The sequence below is a fragment of the Numenius arquata genome, unplaced genomic scaffold (assembly GCF_964106895.1).
Source record: "Numenius arquata unplaced genomic scaffold, bNumArq3.hap1.1 HAP1_SCAFFOLD_424, whole genome shotgun sequence".
NCBI lineage: Eukaryota > Metazoa > Chordata > Aves > Charadriiformes > Scolopacidae > Numenius > Numenius arquata.
The window spans coordinates 110,327-123,012 of NW_027414471.1; the positions used below are offsets into that span (position 1 = coordinate 110,327).

A 12,686-nucleotide genomic window follows, 5' to 3' on the forward strand; every position below is an offset into this window, starting at 1 on the left:
CGGTTTTTGGTGGACTGTTCCTGGAAAGACAAGATGAAAGAAAAGCCATCCTCGGTTCAAAACGGGAAGCGGGATTACAGATACTAAAAAGATGGGACGGTCCATCTAGTATTAATTTTGTATTCTTTGTCTAGGGCATCTTTTGCAATCCAGGTATATTTCTTAAGGGGTGTACCCAATGCTAGGGGAACTGCTCCTATCGTAGGTAGTTCCACCAGGACTGGTTGTCCAGGGTAATGCGAGGGTTTACTGGGGTGGTCTGGGCCAGGAGCTGTTGGGACTATGGTAGGAGCTTGTGGGCTAAAGGCTGTAATTTTGGGGCATCCATTCACCCCCCACCGGCTGTTACCGTGGGCAACAGCTTCCGAAAGGCTGTTTGTCCCACTCTGATTCATGGGGTTTGAGGAGGCCATTAGTACGTTCCACTGTTCCATTAGCCTGAGGATAGTACGGAGTGTGAAATACCCATTGAATTCCTTTCTCTTTGGCCCAGTCCTGAACAATTTTAGCTGTAAAGTGAGAGCCATTGTCCGACTGAATTGCCTGAGGCTTAGGAAGGGTACTAAGCCACAGTTGCAAGGCTTTAACAGCGTTCTCTCCTGTGGCACGGGGAAAAGCCTCGGCTTGCACTAGGCCTGATGTTATTTCTACCCCTACGAGTACATAATATTTTCCATTAGATCTTGGGAATGGACCCATGTGATCTATTTGCCAGGCACCCCACAGTCCTTCACCCGTTCGAATACGTAGTGGGTCTTCCCTAAGAGGATGTTTTCCTAATGGCGCGCGGCATCGGCCACGAGCTGGAATACAAGTCTGACAATTTCCTCGGGTGACTGGCCAACCTCTTGTTTGAGCTTCTCCATGCAGATCTTTTGCCCCAGTGTGCCCCCTTTTCACATGTAACCATTCCAAAAGTCGTTCCCAATTCTCCCCTATTGGTTCATTTTGCGAGGGGGCAAGTCGGGCCATCTCATCGGCTTCATTGTTCCATCGGCTAGCCGGAGTTTCGTGGGTCTGGTGGGAGGCAATCCATGCCACTGCAAAGCTCCCTTGTTTAGCAATTGCTGGAATATCTTGCCACTTTTCCTTTAACTTCCCCCCCGTTCTGTTCCCAGAATGGGAGCCACTCAGTGCACCCTTAAAAGACAGCGAAAGAATCAGTGTAGATATAGGCAGGAGAGGTAGATTGATCCTCGTGCTGAAAGACATTGCACACAGCCAATAATTCTCCTACTTGAGCACTGCCTTATCCTTCAGGGACTATTTTTGTGTCCAGTTTTGGGCCCCTTACAACAAAAGAGACATTGAGGGGCCGGAGCAGGTCCAGAGAAGGGCAACGGAGCTGGTGAGGGGTCTGGAGAACAAGTCTTGTGAGGAGCGGCTGAGGGAGCTGGGGGCGTTCAGCCTGGAGAAAAGGAGGCTGAGGGGAGACCTTCTCGCTCTCTACAACTCCCTGAAAGGATGGTGTAGCCGGGGGGGGGGTCGGTCTCTTCTCCCAAGTCACAGGCGATGGGACAAGAGGAAACGGCCTCAAGTTGCCCCAGGGGAGGTTCAGACTGGACATTAGGAAAAATTTTGACACTGAAAGGGTTATCAAGCCTTGGAATGGGCTGCCCAGGGAAGGGGCTGAGGCACCATCCCTGGAGGTGTTCAAAAGACGGGTTGACATGGTGCTGGGGGACATGGTTTAGTGATGTTTTTTTTTGTCAGAGTTAGGTTGATGGTTGGACTAGATGACCTTGAAGGTCCCTTCCAACCTGAGTGATTCTATGATCAATTCTCTTTTCCACCCAGAGATCTCACCTCCGCGGGAAGACTCTCGGGTGTCCCCAGGAAGAAGCCGGACACCGTCTGATGGACCGGTAAAGACGACGTCGTTTACTGGACTCACTGGAAGGCGTCTCCATGGGCGAACGCATCCAAGGGCTCGGTGCTGGAAGACAGAGAGACAGTATTAAACCACACAAATTAAAGCACTTAAAGCTTCAGCTCCCTAAGAACGCTTAGTGACAAGGTTTACGCAGCTTCCTAAGACCCTCGTGTTTAATTAGAGCAAAAACCAAACAGAAATCATGTTGTATGAGATTTTGGGAGGAGGTGACGGGAAAGGGAAAGAGGTCTTGAGACCTAAATTTTTACTACTTCATGTGAAAAAGAAAACAAGACAGAAGTTCATTCTTTAACACAGACTTCTGCAGCATCCAAAAGTTCAGCTGAAGCTCACAAAAGAGCAACTTTCCAGCTGGCTTTTTTAATAAGTTTTCTTGGTTTTCCGGGACAGACCAGGCATATTTTTATCAGGTTGTAAAAGCAGCAAAAAAGAACACCCTAAAAATAATTCTGCCGGAAGTACCTCCATTTCAGCCATTCTGCAGCTCTAAAAAAAAAGAAAAAGCCCGATCTCCCTTCTTTTCCCAACTTCTTAGATCATTTAAAAAGGAGGAAACAGCGGCATGGAAAAGCCAAAAGCTAAAATAATAAGACAGAAGATTCGGGGCTTGTTTTATTTCTTTAGAGATCACACTTTGTACACAATCCTTATGTCTCATAGAAACGTCATCAAAGAGATCCCACATAAAATCAGTGTTTTGCTCACATGGCAATTGATGTTCTTGGTGACAGACCTACTCCTTCCTCATGGACCGTTCACAGAAAGACCAAAAATGCAGTAACGGAAAAAAAACCAACACATTTAAACGTATGTAAAAGGTTGTTAGACCAAGTGTTATCATTCAAGAAGACAGAGTAACTTGCTGCAGAAATTAATTAGAATTCAGCGTGTCAGACTAGTAAGGTTTCTTTCAGAGGATCACACAAATAGCCGTAGGGAAAATAATTCCGTATGGGTTACAACTGGGCTTAGACACCAACCCTCCCCCCGCCCCCCGATAACAAAAGCATTAGAAGAGAAAGAGGAATTGACTTTTGCCCATCTCTCATGTAAGATTTAGACAAGAAGTAGATAGAAGCAGAGTGGAAGGCAGATGCAGGCTGGTGGGTTCAATGCAAAGGCTTTGGACAAACCTAGAAAGAAGTATTTCCAAATGATGTCAACCGGGATTCAGGCAACTCAAAAAGATTTAAGGTTTTATATTTCTCTGTTCTTACACGTGTCTCTTCCGGCTTTTGCTTTCTACTCCATTTTCTTGAGTTCAGGGTATTTAAACGGTCGTTGCGTAAATCTGTAGAAGTTATTAGCACTTCTTTAAACATTTAAACTTTGCAGTTTTTCTACCTCAAAAGCAGCAAGCTCAAAAAATAGGATAGCTACCCAACTCCAATCTAGTACATTACCGCTCCTGCAGTAATTATATTTTCATTAACAGCCTTTATCTTGATGTAGCACAACAAAGCCGAGTTCCATCCTCTTTCCCAAGGTCGAAACGATGCACAACCCAAGCACTAAAAATAATAATTGTGTGAGCCGATGCAGGCAGGACGCAGGAACAACCACAAAAACACAGCTTAAAGGCAAAGAACAAATTTAACCTCGGCACCTCATGGATCGGGGAATCTCTGAGGCAGTCCCCGGGCAGAGGAAGGCAAGCAGGGGATGCAGGAGCAAGATGATGAGGGGCCTGGAGCACCTCTCTGATGAGGAAAGGCTGAGGGACTTGGGTCTTTTTAGTCTGGAGAAGAGAAGACTGAGGGGGGATCTGATCAACGCCTATAAATACTTAAAGGGTGGGTGTCAGGAGGACGGGACCAGTCTTTTTTCAGTGGTGCCCAGGGACAGGACAAGAGGAAACGGGCACAAACTTGAATTTAAGAAGTTCCACCTAAACACGAGGAGGAACTTCTTTCCTGTGAGGGTGGCAGAGCCCTGGGACAGGCTGCCCAGGGAGGTGGTGGAGTCTCCTTCTCTGGAGACGTTCAAACCCCACCTGGACACCTTCCTCTGGGACCTGCTCTGGCAGGGTGTTGGAGGAGATGATCTCCAGAGGTCCCTTGCAACCCCGTGTGATTCTGTGATTCCATAATGTGGTGATACCATGGGCAGTTTTGCCCAGGGACTTACAGAAGTCGCTTTTGAGGAATCTGGTTTTCAGGAATCCTTTCGTACATCATGCCGCTGCCTTTAGATACATTCAGCACAGGGAGCTCTCGAGGTTTCATCTGTAGGACACGCAGGACCTGCCACCGGGGTGTTCCTGCCCAGGGTCTGAGCTGGGAGCCGTGATTTGCTGCGGTCCATTCCCTGTGAGTGTCACTCTGAACTTCCTGAAAGATCTAGAAACACCAGTGGTGTCCCCCGGGGCTGGGTGCTGGGGCCGGTTCTCTTCAACATCTTCATCGATGATCTGCAGGAGGGGATTGAGTGCTCCCTCAAGCACTTCAGAGACGACACCAAGCTGGGTGGGATGTTGATCTGCTGGAGGGCAGGAAGGCTTTGCAGAGGGATCTGGACAGACTGGATCGATGGGCCGAGGCCAATGGGATGAGGTTCCACAAGGCCAAGTGCCGGGTCCTGCCCTTGGGTCACACCAATCCCATGGATGCTCCAGGGTGGGGCAGAGCGGCTGGAGCTGCCCCAAGGAAAAGGACCTGGGGGTGTTGGTCGACTGTGGGCTGAACATGAGCCAGCAGCGTGCCCAGGTGGCCAAGGAGGCCAACAGCCTGTGTCAGGAACAGCGTGGTGAGTAGGACTCGGGAGGTGACCGTCCCCCTGTACTGGACACTGGGGAGGTCCCACCTCAAGGGCTGTGTCCGGTTTTGGGCCCCTCACCACAAAAAAAGACCTTGAGGTGCTGGAGCGGGTCCAGAGAAGGGCAACGGAGCTGGTGAGGGGTCTGGAGACCTTCTGAGGAACAGCCGAAGGAGCTGTGGGTATTCAGTCTGGAGAAGAGGAGGCTGAGGGGAGACCTTCTCGCTCGCTCCAACTCCCTGAAAGGCGGGTGTAGCCAGGGGGGGTGTGTCGGTCTCTTCTCCCAAGGAACAGGCGATGGGACGAGAGGAGACGGCCTCAAGTTGCACCAGGGGAGGTTCAGATTGGATATTGGGAACATTTTTTCCATGGAAAGTGTTATGAAGCCTTGGAATGGGCTGCCCAGGGAAGGCGTGGAGGCACCATCCCTGGAGGGATTCAAAAGCCCGGTTGAGATGGTGCTTAGAGACATGGGTCAGTGATGGCTTTTATCAGCGTTGGGTTCATGGTTGGAGCAGATGATCCCACAGGTCCCTTCCGACCCCGACAATCCCATGGTTCTATGATTGTGTCACCTCCATTGGTCAAACCAGGAGTCGAGAGGGACCCTTCACCCGGCTTCTCCCGTCCTTCTCTCCTACTCCTCTCCTTTGGTCTGTTGCCACCTGCCAGAATTTTAAGGTAAAAATAGTCCCTTCAAGTAAAGGGACATCAGGCCCAGTAAGAACTGCTCCCCCTAAATTAATGAACCCCTCCCCTCCTTTAATTAGTTACCCCCCTGTCATTAATTGCATCCCCCCCCAGCGGCGGTGTCGGGCAAGGAACAATCCTGCTGCGTCTGCTCCGGCCGAGCCCTGAACCCCGAAAACCTCCCGGTTCGCTGCGAGAAGTGCGGCCATGGTGAGTGCGCCCTGTAAGGACCCGACAGAAAGACTGATAGGACGAGGAGGACCTTCAGGATCTTTTTGCCGAAAGCGTAATGACCATCCTGATTGAGAGAACCCCCACTCAATTTGCACAGGATCCGTGGGATATACAGGGCCAAGTGCCTGGTGATTCGCTGCTTCATGTATTAAAAGCTGCAAAGCTTCTTCACGAATGGGGTCCAGTCCCAAGACACACCTGTTCTCAGTAAGTCATACAAAGGTCTGGCAATGATAGAAAAGTCTGGGATATGTTTTCTCCAAAACACGAGCAATCCCAACACATGCTGCAACTCTTTCTTTGATCCGGGCATTTTTCCCTGGTCTAGCGTGGTAAGAGTATCTTTAGGAATGCAGGTCATTCCTCCTTTCCACAAGATTCCTAAGAATTTAACCTCGTTGGAGGGGGCTTGAACCTTTTCAGGTGGAATCTTTAATCCTAAGCTCTCCAAATGGACAATAATGTCATTTTGTGTTTTTTGAGCCTTTTCTGTCTGATTTCCTCCTATTAGCACATCATCGATGTATTGGTAAATTCTGACTCCTTCTTCTAGCGGGATCAGTTCAAGTTCTTTTGCTAAAGCATGGTGGGCTAATGCGGGAGAATGCTTGTACCCTCGAAACGATCCTGGTCCTCAGGTTGCAGAGGGACCATTGAAAACATATCCTTAACATCGATAGTTGCCATAACAGGGTGAGCTCGCTCCTGGGTAGTAGCTGTGAGGTCAGCTGGTTTTGGCACTGCAGCTGTTAATGGACCAGTATTTGCATTTACTCTTGGATAATCTACAGTCAATCTCCATTTGCCATTTGGCTTTCGGACTGGCCGTACCGGGGAATTAAAAGGAGAGTGAGTAGGACCGACAGCTCCTTGTTCCCTTAAGTCCTCTAACAGTGGGGCTATTCCCTCTCGTGCCCCGAGGGGTTTGATGTTTGTTATTTTCAAGGGGGGAAGTGGGGGTGCGGTTTGTAAAAGTCGCACCTCCACTGCACCAAAAGACCAGCTCCCTCCCCCTGTGTCCGTCCACTTTCTATCTTTCAAGACACCCAGCCCTAAGAGGTTAAGTGGGAATGGTCCGACAACCATTGGTGTTAAAACGGTTGTTTCCTCTCCCGGCAGTGTCCAGTTAACTGTGGCTAATGATTGTGCTTGTACATTGCCGACCGCATCAGCTACAACAACCCTCGCTTCCGTACTGAAATGCCACTACGGGACGCATCCTCAGTTCTCAAGGCTGAAATTCGAGCTCCAGTATCTACCAAAAATGTAATTGGGATTTTCTTAGGTCCTACAAAACAGGTAATCATAACATCTCCTCGCTGGTTCATAGGGAGCTGTCTGATACGTAGCCAGGCCCCTCCGCTCCTCCGCCCGCTGTTGAGAAGCGGAGCAGTGAGTTTCCCGCAGATTCCTGCTGGAGAGATCGAAAGCGGGGGGGCAGCGGAGACTCGGGGTAGAATTGCCCGGCGTCTTTGTCCAGCTTGAAGTTAAATTTTGGGGAGCCACAGGTTTCTCGGGCCACTCCTTAACCAGTTTTTCTAGCGTGTCAGTTGGTAACCCATCCATCAGATCTCGGGGAGTACCTTTCTGCCATCCCATAGTCCACAAGGTATTTCGCCTCTTGGATATCTCCCTCCCGCCACTGACCCATTGTTTTTTCTCTGGCTCTGGCAGCCGGAGGGGTTTCTAGCTCTGTCTGTCTTAACCCTTTCGAGTCTGGTTTGGCAGAGGGGACACTAACAGGACCATATTTTCACCCGTAGTTAATTAATTCTTGGGCAACTTCTCCCCATGTCCACGCCCTCCGGTTTGGATCTCTGTGATCGGGGGGTGCTCTTTCTTCCCCTTCCTCTGCTGCAGCTGCCTCACCTCGGCACGCTGCCCTAATGGTTCCTCGCAGCTGTGTACCGATTGGTTTCAAAGAGCCAGGGAGTCCTCTTATCGGCGGTGCCGTTCATTCGGGGTCTACTGGCAGCATCACGGGGGATTCTCGTTGGAGTCTAAGCTCATGGTTGGACATCATTTGCAGGCAAACCCCTTTTTGCACACTTTCCACTATCTGATCGACCGACCCGGAGATAGCAAGGGGGTCTCCTCCTTCTGAAGGACTGAGACCTCCGGCCCAATAGGCTGCTTTTTGAGTTAGGGACCAGGGAGCCCGGTGGTGGCCAGTAGTTAAGAACATTCCAGGGGCCCAATATCCTTCAGCTTCCTTCTCACTTAACAGTACCTGATCTCCACCCGATGAGGACACTCTCCACACATACTCTGTCTCTGACTCCCTGGGAGCACGGCTAAATTCTTTCTTTAGTTTAGCTAATTCCACAGCGGAGTAAGGCATTTCCTTAATGGTAAGTTGAGGGGCAGCATTTTGACCATCGTCAAACTCATACTCCACTTTGACAAGAGGCCTGGAGCGAACAAGGAGGGGCTTTCCCCTCGTCCAATTTAGCTTTCGCTTCGCCTAATTCTGTGCTGGGGTATAAGGGATCTCTTCTGCTCCCGTCCGCAAGGAGTTGTTCTTTAAGGGCGGACTGCAAACAACTCGCCTGAGCTCGCTCTTGATCTCACTGCCCCTTTAACTCCTCCACTCCTCCTTGCAAAGATGATTGTACCAGAGTCTGCAGAGACTATACAATTTGAGACTCGGCGCCGCGTCGCTGATCCCGAGCTTCTACGGCAGCAACTGAACTAGCACCCAGAACGGCGCATAGAATAGATTGCCCTTTTCCAAAGCGAAGTCTGGCATCCCTTTGTAAGGTGCTGATTCGATCGGAAACACTCTGCAGATTATGCCAATTATCTCGTGCCCAATCACTACCCGGTACTGAAGGGCGCGCATTATGTTTTTCCAAAAGATCAGACAAAACATCTCGCCCCGAAGGGGGTGAGAGGCTCTCACTCATATTTACTCAACAACAACAAAAAAAATCAAAACTCAAATCTGGTTTTCAACAACAAAGGTCGGGGGCAGTCACTCGGAGAGGTCGCACATAGCACACTAAACAATTCAACACAGATTCCCACCCCCTTACGTCTCCGAGAGGCACACACGTATGTTCACAGACCACTAACAGTCAATAAACAAATCCAAAAATAAACTCCTACTGTTCACAAAAACTTCAGCACTTCTCCAATACACACAATAAGCAAATAGTAAAAACAGCACTCCCAGTCCCCAGAATCCTATCCCACCTTCGTCACCAGTAATATGTTAGGTCCCGGTCTGATTTTTTTGTCCGGGAGGGGGTTCAAAATGATTCCGGGGGCGTGATTGAGACACAAATGAGGTCTGATGCTCTTTACTGTAGTTTTATTTTTGGTACCTAAAAAATGATGCCAAATGGCAATAGAGAAAAGGCAGAGGGAGAGGAAAGGAGGAAAGGAGAAGCAGAATTTGGGAGAGCTGCAAGACAAGAAATAGTCTATCACCACCACGATGGTGGGTCCACAGGACGGCTCGATGATCCTCCGGAGTCACCGGCGTCGCATTGATCCGCGATTCTCAGGCCTTGGCAAGTGTGAGGATGGGTGGTGGGGAGGGGTCCCCCATTGCAGTGGGGCACAACGGTCATTTATAGTCCCTGTCGACCCATAGCAGGGCCCATCGATGTGACAGTCACCTGTGCTCATCCCATCGGTGTCCCACACAGTCACTGCATGAGCCCCCCCTCGCCTCTGCTAAACGAGAAGGCAAAATCTGGAAAAACCGTGCAGTTGCATTGCAGATAAAAACCGACCAAAAAGTAGAATCATAGAATCACCCAGGTTGGAAGGGACCTTCAAGGTCATCTAGTCCAACCATCAACCTAACTCTGACAAAAAAAACCACCACTAAACCATGTCCCCCAGCACCATGTCAACCCGTCTTTTGAACACCTCCAGGGATGGTGCCTCAGCCCCTTCCCTGGGCAGCCCATTCCAAGGCTTGATAACCCTTTCAGTGTCAAAATTTTTCCTAATGTCCAGTCTGAACCTCCCCTGGGGCAACTTGAGGCCGTTTCCTCTTGTCCCATCGCCTGTGACTTGGGAGCAGAGACCGAACCCCCCCGGCTACACCCTCCTTTCAGGGAGCTGTAGAGAGCGAGAAGGTCTCCCCTCAGCCTCCTTTTCTCCAGGCTGAACGCCCCCAGCTCCCTCAGCCGCTCCTCACAGGACTTGTTCTCCAGACCCCTCACCAGCTCCGTTGCCCTTCTCTGGACCCGCTCCAGCCCCTCAATGTCTTTTTTGTGGTAGGGGACCCAAAACCGGACACAGCCCTCGAGGTGGGGCCTCACCAGTGCCGATCTCAGAAGAATTTGGGCAAGGCAAGGAAGGAAAACATTCTGTTTCTCTGGGGCGATGGGAGCATCGGGGTGACATCCGAGGCATCCTTCTTGTGGGCAGCGACAGGCCAGCCCTGGTCTCTGCGGTTCAGTGTCACCATCTGCAGTGACTTCACCGAGTGCCAGCATGGAGCTTGGTGTGAAGAGGTTCTACCTCGGGTACAGAAGCAGCAGAGGACATGTTTTTCCACTGAAAACATCTTGCTGAACCTGAAATCAATTAGGAACGTGGGGCATTTTTTTGGTTTGTTTTGTCTATAGCCCGGGATAAAAAATTTGTGGACGTTTAGAAAGCTGTTATTTTGGTGTGAATAATTATCCAAAGCTCTTTATCTACCTCCCAGCGCCACTGAGAATTGTTCTTACGCATAATGTTTTCTGGTTGCAGGGAAACTTGGAGCCCTTATGTGATAACGGGGAAGTTGAATTATTCCTTCAATCTTTGTTTTGTAAAACAAAACCGAATCGGGTTGTTTCATGTAACAAACCTACAGCTTCTCAAAACACTGCAATCTGTGGTTGTACAGCCGCAGGTTTAAAGCCAAAGAATCTCAGTTTAGAATTGTAGTTACATAAATTTGGAGAGGAATGCTTCAGTAATTGAGTTTCAGTGTATGAATTCTTAAGTAATACTTCGGAAAGTGAATTTGTGAGTTTACCCCATCCTAAAGAACCCAAAGCTGACAAATTAAAACCGAGCAAGCTGCAGGAGAACAGAATCTGGTGCCCTTCCTTCATAGCTAAAATAAACTTTCATCTTTTTCTTTTGTAAGCTGATGACATGCAATCGCCTTCACTCCTCATTTCTGTGGGTCTTACAGGAAAGTCGTTTATGGCCCTGAACTCCAGCTTATCTATTTTGTGGCAATTTGTACACATGTAATTCTGGGTCAAAGTTGCTGTTTAACTGAATTAGCTTTTCCCACACCTAGTGAGTTTGATAACTTTTCTAGACTGAGATTCTGTCTCTTCTTGATTAGGAAATGAAAGCTGAAACAAGACATACTGTATAGTCTCACAGGAGTCCTTTAGAGCCTCCGGGATCGTGAGGGCTTCATTGAACATGACGAATCAGAATTAGGTCTTTCTTGATAAGCTCCGCCAGAATACTTGGAGTAGATTGCTTCTTGATGTCCTCCCGACCCCAGGAACATTACCTTTGTATATTAAAACATTCTAAAAAACAAGGCACACGGGATACATATGTCACAGACTTTATTAAAACTATCCGTAACGGCTCTTCTCTGGACCGGTCTCCGAGGAGCTGATTGGGAACCTCCCTCTTACAAGTCCCTTACAAGCACAGGGAACTGTTGTCTTCCTGGGGGTGTTGGTGGACAGCCGGCTGAACATGAGCCAGAAGTGTGCCCAGGTGGCCAAGAAGGCCAACGGCATCCTGGCCTGTCTCAGGAACAGCGTGGCCAGCAGGAGCAGGGCAGTGATGGTGCCTCTGTACTGGGCACTGGTGAGGCCTCACCTCGAGGGCTGTGTTCAGTTCTGGGCCCCTCACTACAGGAAAGACATTGAGCTGCTGGAGCGTGGCCAGAGGAGAGCCACCAAGCTGGTGAGGGGTCTGGAGAACAAGTCATACGAGGAGAGGCTGAGGGAACTGGGCATGTTTAGTTTGGAGAAGAGGAGGCTGAGGGGAGACCTCATTGATCTCTACAGCTCCCTGAAAGGAGGGTGTAGAGAGGTGGGTGTTGGCCTCTTCTCCCAAGGGAATAATGACAGGAGCAGAGGAGATGGTCTGAAGTTGGTGGCAGGCCCCCCCCCAGGCCCCCCGCCAAGACACTCGGAACCCCCCCAGTCCTCCTACAGCCCCCCCAGCCCCCCCAACCCCCAGAGCCCCCCCAATCCTCCTACAGCCCCCCCCAGGCCCCCTGACTCCCCCCAAACCTGGGGGGGCAGCGGGCGTCAGTGCGTCGGAAGTTGTAGGAGCTGCCGGGGGGCCCTGGGGAGGGGTAAAAATTGGGGGCAGTGAGGGGGGGCACCCCTAAAATATCGGGGTGCTAGTTTAGGGAAGGGGGGGGGCTCACCTGCGGGCGGCGGGGGGGCGGGCGGCGGCGGGACCCCCCCTGGCCCTGCCCTGAAGGGAAGCTGTAAGACACCCTCCGTATCCTGCCCGGGTTTTGGGGGGGGCCCCCCCGGGCGGGGGGGCACAGGGGGGAGGTTTGGGGGTGCAGGGGGTAGGTTGGGGGGGGAACCCCCAGAGCCCCCCCCCCGCCGTTACCTACTGGGCGGAGGGCGGCCGGGGCCGCTCACCTGCTGTCGGTGAGCGGGGAGGGGGGGGCAGCAGGGGGGGGGGCCCCCCAGGAAAGCGGGGGGCAGCGGGGTGGGCGCCCGCGTGTGCAGCCCAAAGAGCCCCTTGCGCTTCTTCATCTCTCGGCCCGAGATGAACCTGGGAGGAGAGGGGGGGTCGAGGGGGGGGGGCTGCTGGGGTGGGCTGAGAGATCAACCTGGGGGGGGAGGATGGGGTGGGGGGGGGGCTGTGGGGGGGCTTTGGGGTGGTTTCGGGGGGGGGGTCTTTTAGGGGGTTGGGAGGGGCTGGGGGCTTGGAGGGGGGGCTTCGGAGCTTTGGGGGGGGCTTTGAGATGAACCTGGGGGGAGAGGGGGGGGCTGCGGGGGCTGAGAGATGAACCTGGGGGGGGAGGAGGGGTTTGAGGGGATCTGGGGGGGTTTAAGGGGGGGTCTTTTAGGGGCTTGGGGGAGCTGGGGGCTTGGGGGGGAGGCATTGAGATGAACCAAGGGGGAGAGGGGGGGCTGAGAGATGAACCTGGGGGGGGGAGAGG

General features: G+C 51.4%; 1 pseudogene; it reads right to left on the reverse strand.

Moving 5' to 3' along the window:
* Window positions 1-6,853: 6,853 nt before the first annotated feature.
* On the reverse strand, window positions 6,854-8,478 carry LOC141478028 (uncharacterized; annotated as a pseudogene).
* Window positions 8,479-12,686: the final 4,208 nt, after the last annotated feature.